At 28.1% G+C, this 7093-nt stretch overlaps 1 long non-coding RNA gene across 1 annotated transcript; it reads left to right on the plus strand.

The window, feature by feature from the left end:
* The first annotated feature begins 2844 nt into the window (after nt 1–2844).
* Nucleotides 2845–5407, plus strand: LOC140043728 (uncharacterized). Its single transcript, XR_011844371.1, has 4 exons — nt 2845–3374; nt 3944–4101; nt 4235–4319; nt 4855–5407. It is a non-coding gene; the product is annotated as an uncharacterized lncRNA (long non-coding RNA).
* The last annotated feature ends 1686 nt before the right edge of the window (nt 5408–7093 follow it).

Below are 7093 nucleotides of genomic sequence, written 5' to 3' on the forward strand. Positions count from 1 at the left end.
CACTACCCTTATCAAGATTATTTTTACTTGAATCAAGATTCGCAATATTCTTGAAAATGCTTATTACAAGAAATATTTTACTTAAAATAAGAAGTCAATATCATTCTCTTCTTATTAAGAATAGTTTTGCTTAAAACAAGATTTGAAAATACTTAATTTGAAAAGTATTTTACTTAAAATAAGAAATCAATATTATATTTATCCCTTATCAAGAATAATTTTTGTTAAATCAAGATTGATGAATTCTAAACATTACTTAAAACAATAAATATTTTTCTAGGTAAGACAAAGATTCTTAAATTAGGTTTCGCAATATTCTTAAAAATACTTATTTTGAGAAATGTTTTACTTAAAATAAGAAGTCAATATCATACTATCTTATCAAGACTATTTTTGCTTAAATTGAGATTCGCAATATTTATAAAAATACTTATTTTGAGAAATGTTTTACTTAAAATAAGAAGTCAATATCATACTATCTTATCAAGACTATTTTTACTTGAATCAAGATTCGCAATATTCTTAAAAATACTTATTTCGAGAAATGTTTTACTTAAAATAAGAAGTCAATATCATACTATCTTATCAAGACTATTTTTGCTTAAATTGAGATTCGCAATATTTTTAAAAATACTTATTTTGAAAAATGTTTTACTTAAAACAAGAAGTCAATATCATACTATCCTATCAAGACTATTTTTGCTTGAATTCAGAATTCGCAATATTCTGATTTTGAGAAATGTTTTACTTAAAATAAGAAGTCAATATCATACTATCTTATCAAGACTATTTTTACTTGAATCAAGATTCGCAATATTCTTTAAAATACTTATTTTGAGAAATGTTTTACTTAAAATAAGAAGTCAATATCATACTATCTTATCAAGACTATTTTTGCTTAAATTGAGATTCGCAATATTTTTAAAAATACTTATTTTGAGAAATGTTTTACTTAAGATAAGAAGTCAATATCATACTATATCCTATCAAGACTATTTTTGCCTGAATTGAAGTCAATTCTATTTTAATATTCTTAAAAATACTTATTTTGAGAAATGTTTTACTTAAAATAGATTGTCCATATCCTTATATTCACACAACGGTAGAGCAGTTAGCACTTCAGTTTCAACTGATGAAAGAATCTGGGTAATCAAACTGTTTGTGCTTTGAATAATCGATTGCACTGCAACCTAAAGAAAATAATATTGATTTAATATTTTTTATATTCAAGTTTTAATATGTTTAAAAACTAAGTTGTGCTTTAGTTGGGGAGCTATGCAGCCTAACAAAAAAAATGTTATTTGTAACAATGAAATTGGTCACAAAAAAATGCAACATAAACTTAGAGTGTATAATGCCTAGGCCTAGGCCTAGTACCCAAGTCCTATAGTTACTATAGCTAATAGTCCTGTATAATAACAGTACCAGCAAGGCCTAGGAAATAGACGTATATAATTGTTGTAATTTTAAAGCAAAATGGCTTACCTGTGGAATCTTGTTTCTCTCCTTTAATTTTAGTAGAAGTAAATCAGCATTTTTTATACTATTATCTGCTTGTTCATCCTCTAGTTAGTAGGCCTTCTTGCTGAGCATCAACAAGATCATTAATATTAAACAATCATTAACAGTATAACAATACTAGAATTATCACTACTACTATCGTCAGTTGATAAATCATCCCCGTTATAATAGTTTTTTTTCTTCATTAACTTCGTCAGTCTCCTAGTCTAGGCCTAGTTCTACTTCATCCTCAATTGGCATCCTCGTTTTCTCCAGGCATACTTATTATATACTGATGTTTCCATCGTCAACTGCAGGAGGTTGCCGATTGTTATACTCGTCCTTAAAATGGCGTCTTATGACATGCTTGTAAAACGAATTGTAAATTCCAAAGCTTGCCGGGCAGCGATTTTTTTTTTCGTACATAAGTTGGGGACCCCCTCATGAAACGTCACAAAATAAACATGAATAATTCATCAGTTAAATTTTCTTGTTCTATGTGCACCCAAGCGTATAGCAACAAGAAGTGATTACACAAGTGCGGTACGATTCTAGGCCTATCTCCGCTGTTGTTGCGGCGTGCGATTTCATAGAAGAATAATCAGCCTTTAGTTTATGGTGTTTTTAATATAATTTTTTACTAAAGAATTACGTGTTAAAACTATAGTTTCTATTAATACTATTAGGCCTAATTATTAGTCTCTAAACCCATGTCTATTCTAGTAGTAGCTGTGTGGGTGTGTGTGACGTGTGTGTGTTAGGTATGACCAAAGATAGTTACACTATAGTGTAGGTAACTATCTTTGGTATGACACAATCCGAGTCTAGTAATAAGTCAGCAAAATTAAACAATAAACATTACACAAAAATACATTTTTATTCTCGTGGGTCAAATCTTCCCATCTCATGTGTTTATATACGCGCATTTTTAAAGTTCCTTTGAGTACATGCATATTGTTTGATAATAAAATAGCAGAATTAAAAAAATACAGTACACAAATTATACACATTCTTTATTCTTGTGGGTCTAAGCTTTTTTTGGGCTATGTCCAATGAATTACTACTTAGTTTAATGTCTTGCCGTATTTGCCTAGCTGTCGATTAGCCTCGACTCGACACATTTTGTGTGAAGAAGAGTGCGCGAAGGCAATCACGTGAATTGACTTATAATCCTAGGCCTACTGTAGAAAGTATCGTATCGCAGTTGTGTAATCACTTCTTGTTGCTATACGCTTGGGTGCACACGGAACAACAAATTTAACTGATGAATTATTCATGTTTATTTTGTGACGTTTCATGAAGGGGTCCCCAACTTATGTACGAAAAAAAAAATCGAACCACCAATTCCACATGTTACTCGAAAATTCGGAGTATTTCCATGAATTGAATTATAATGCCTTAGCAAATAGGGTAGCAAATACTGTACCTACTTCAGTTTACTGGCACCAACTTATCGCTTTTTTTCGGACTGCAACAAACATGTGTCATTATTATTGTCTGTCGTATTACTGTTGGTCCAGACGTTTTATAGATTTGCTTTAACCACCATGGAGGTTTATACCTCCATGCTTTAACGTTGAGCAGTATAATGACCTTATACATTCTGGGTAAAAGGCCAGCGATAAATTTTTGGTTATAGTTGAAAAACAACACTGTGTGTGGTCGATGACCTAGCTCCCGGCGGGATCATGGCCAACGGTTTTTTAAAGTAATCATTCAAAATCTAGAGTTTGTAAGTAAAAGACACCTTTCATCGCAATTTATATATTAAATGCTTCAATAGGCCTAGTAAGATTAGTCTAATATAATGTCGAAGGAAGACGCTTTGTTGAAGATCCGAGAAATAGATGAAGAAGTGGCCAACATTTTAACAGGTTCGTAGGCCTAGGCCTAATTAATAATTATATTTTAATCTGCCAGCAGTCTAGGCCTAGCCTAGCCTAGGCTCCTTCCTAGTTAGTAATACTGTAGGCCTGGAACTAGTAGGTCTAGGCTAGCCTACTATGCCTGTACTGACGGACAGGTGTATAGGTTTAGCTTAGCATTTTAGTTCAGACATTGACAGAGGGGACAAATATTGTCGGACCTATTTCAGCTAGGTATAAGGAAGGCCTAATAATAGATAATAATACAATTATAATGTAACAGTTATTTTGTAATGTAGCCATGAAATATCTACGAAGGATTATATTATATACACATATTCCAATGAGAAATATAATAACATTTAAAAACACTTCTTTATATTTAATTAATTGTACACACTAAGTAATCCCCGAAGTGATCACATCGATATTGAAACTTAATGTTTTTAACTCTAAATTTAAAAAAAAACATACTAAAAAAACAAACAAAAAACATACGTACTGCATAACTAAAATTGTTATATTAAATTTCTTTTTAAAAAACTGTGTTATTTACAATATCTTAAATTATTTGTTAGGTAATTGAAGAAGTTCGAAGGATACTAATTATTACTAGGCAAAGAGGAATGAAATACAAAAGAAAGCTTTTTAAAAAAGTGCTTAGCAAATTTTTCCAAAGAAGAGAATAATATAGTTTATTTTGGTATTTTAAAGAGAAACACCAGTCCTCCATCTGGTAAGTACAGTGTATGTTTTTATACTTTTATCTATTCATAAATAGTTTTATAATGGACCAATGGTAGTGAGGAAAATACTCATTTAAATAAATTTATATAATATAATGTTTTCAATTTGTTATTTTTGGTTAGGTTCAAAGATAACCCATATGTTGTCAAATCTGTCAAACATATTTGTTGGGAAAAACTCATCAAAAAAAGTCTGCCGACCTTGAAGGTATTTAGTGTTTTTTTAAATTTAAAATACAAGTAACATTATGTACATTAAAAAAAATATCTTAAAGTGTTTTTTTAAAATCAAATTTATCTTAGCTTAAAATTCAAGGTATATACTATGTTTACAATAATTTATTAAAATCAAACAATTGTTATTATAAACAATGATACGGAATAAAAACATCAATCAGGATTGAACACCGTTTTGCGTATTGTCTTCCTAAATAGTAATATTAAAAATAAATTTAGACCCTAATAATTTAACTAAAAATAATAGATACAGCCAGGCCTGTCTTTGGGATCGGTATAAACAGGGCAAAGTTTGTGATTAAAAAGTTCAAATGCATATTCCACCCACCCTTATGTCTTATAATGTAAAATTATTCTTACCACCGTTCTAATATTGCGTCATGTTTTTGTGTTTACCGCCCCAGATATAGGACTCTAAAACCACACCGTACCCAATTAGTTGATGATGTTACACATATTTTAAATACAGTAATAACTAAAACTATATTAATCTCTTTTCATGTTAGGAACATGAATAAAGATCCAGAATCCTGGTCTTCACGCCGATCAGGTAATATGCCGGTATTGCTTTTGGACACAGAAATGGCCTACATTAAAGTTTAGCAAACAATTCTAACTACAAAGAAAGCAAAATTAGATGAGGCTCTAGTTACTCTCCTCTCCACTTTTTACCTTCTGGATTTCGATTATCCAAAATGAAAAGAAGTAGGCCTCACTATCCTTTAACAGTTAGTGATTTGTGATGAAAACACACCTGTACACTTGACAAAGGCTGTTGAATCATCATTAGTATACATTAATAAATTTAAAGACACCTAATAGTTTAAAGCCCAGGTGCGGGAGAAGAATTTTACGAAATTTGTATTTTACCATTTTAATGTTTTTAAGTTTTCTTTTGATGGCATTTTATTATTAATAAAAACAAGTTTGTTTTAAAGAAGTTGTATATATTATTGTACCTAATGTCATGTAAATTGTAGTTCTTAATGAAAATAACAGTATTGTTAATATTATGTTTTATAACATTCTTGAATTTATTTGTTTAAGTAAAATATTACTTAAAATGAGTATTCATTTATTGTTCTTAAAATAAATTTTTAATGATTTATATTTTATAGAATTCTTGTTTCAAGCAATTTTTTTCCCAATATAAGTAAGAATTTACGAATTTTAATTTGATAGAATTCTTGTTTCAAGCAATACTTTTCTTAAAATAAATAAACATTTACTGGTTTTTATTTGATAGACTTCTTGTTTACTTATTTAAAAAAAAGTTTTGCTTGAAACAAGAATTCTACAAATAAAAATCGGAATATTCTTACTTATTTTAAGAAATATATTGCTTGAAACAAGAAAACTAAAAATATAAATCGGAATATTCTTACTTATTTTAAGAAAAATATTGCTTAAAACAAGAATTCTAAAAAATACAAACCGGAATATTCTTACTTATTTTAAGAAAAATATTGCTTGAAACAAGAATTCTACAAATAAAAATCGGAATATTCTTACTTATTTTAAGAAATATATTGCTTGAAACAAGAATTCAAAAAATACAAATCGGAATATTCTTACTTATTTAAAAAAAAATATTGCTTGAAACAAGAATTCAAAAAATACAAATCGGAATATTCTTACTTATTTTAAGAAAAATATTGCTTGAAACAAGAATTCAAAAAATACAAATCGGAATATTCTTACTTATTTTAAGAAATATATTGCTTGAAACAAGAATATTAAAATTAAAAATCGGAATATTCTTACTTATTTTAAGAAAAATATTGCTTAAAACAAGAATTCTAAAAAATACAAATCGGAATATTCTTACTTATTTTAAGGAAAATATTGCTTGAAACAAGAATTCTACAAATAAAATACGGAATATTCTTACTTATTTTAAGAAATATTTTGCTTGAAACAAGAATTCAAAAAATACAAATCGGAATATTCTTACTTATTTTAAGAAAAAAATTGCTTGAAACAAGAATTCAAAAAATACAAATCGGAATATTCTTACTTATTTTAAGAAAAATATTGCTTGAAACAAGAATTCAAAAAATACAAATCGGAATATTCTTACTTATTTTAAGAAAAATATTGCCTGAAACAAGAATTCAAAAAATAAAAATCGGAATATTCTTACTTATTTTAAGAAATATCTTGCTTGAAACAAGAATTCAAAAAAATACAAATCGGAATATTCTTACTTATTTTAAGAAATATATTGCTTGAAACAAGAATTCTATAAAATACAAATCGGAATATTCTTACTTATTTTAAGAAATATCTTGCTTGAAACAAGAATTCAAAAAAATACCAATCGGAATATTCTTACTTATTTTAAGAAAAATATTGCTTGAAACAAGAATTCTATTTTAAAAAATCGATAAATTGTTACTTATTTTAAGGCCATCAAGAGAACCTCCCCAGTTATATTCATATACTTTTTTTTTGTATAATTTGTTCATCATTTTTATATTGTGATTGTATTTCTTTAATACGGTCTCGTAGAAGAACACATTTTGTTGTGAACGAGCCTCCGTTTTAAAATAAATATATTGTTATTATTATATATGCCTGGAAAGTACGGAAAAGGCTTAATATAGCTTGATTTAAAAACATATAAAGCTGGTCATTCCGACAATTAACCAGTGAGCTTAATAATGGATTTTGCACCTGAATTAACGCCAATTATCCCGAATATTTTGAACAGTGTACTAGTGAAAGATATTTTTTTGGAGGATT

Source organism: Antedon mediterranea, chromosome 3, assembly GCF_964355755.1.
Source record: "Antedon mediterranea chromosome 3, ecAntMedi1.1, whole genome shotgun sequence".
Taxonomy (NCBI): domain Eukaryota; kingdom Metazoa; phylum Echinodermata; class Crinoidea; order Comatulida; family Antedonidae; genus Antedon; species Antedon mediterranea.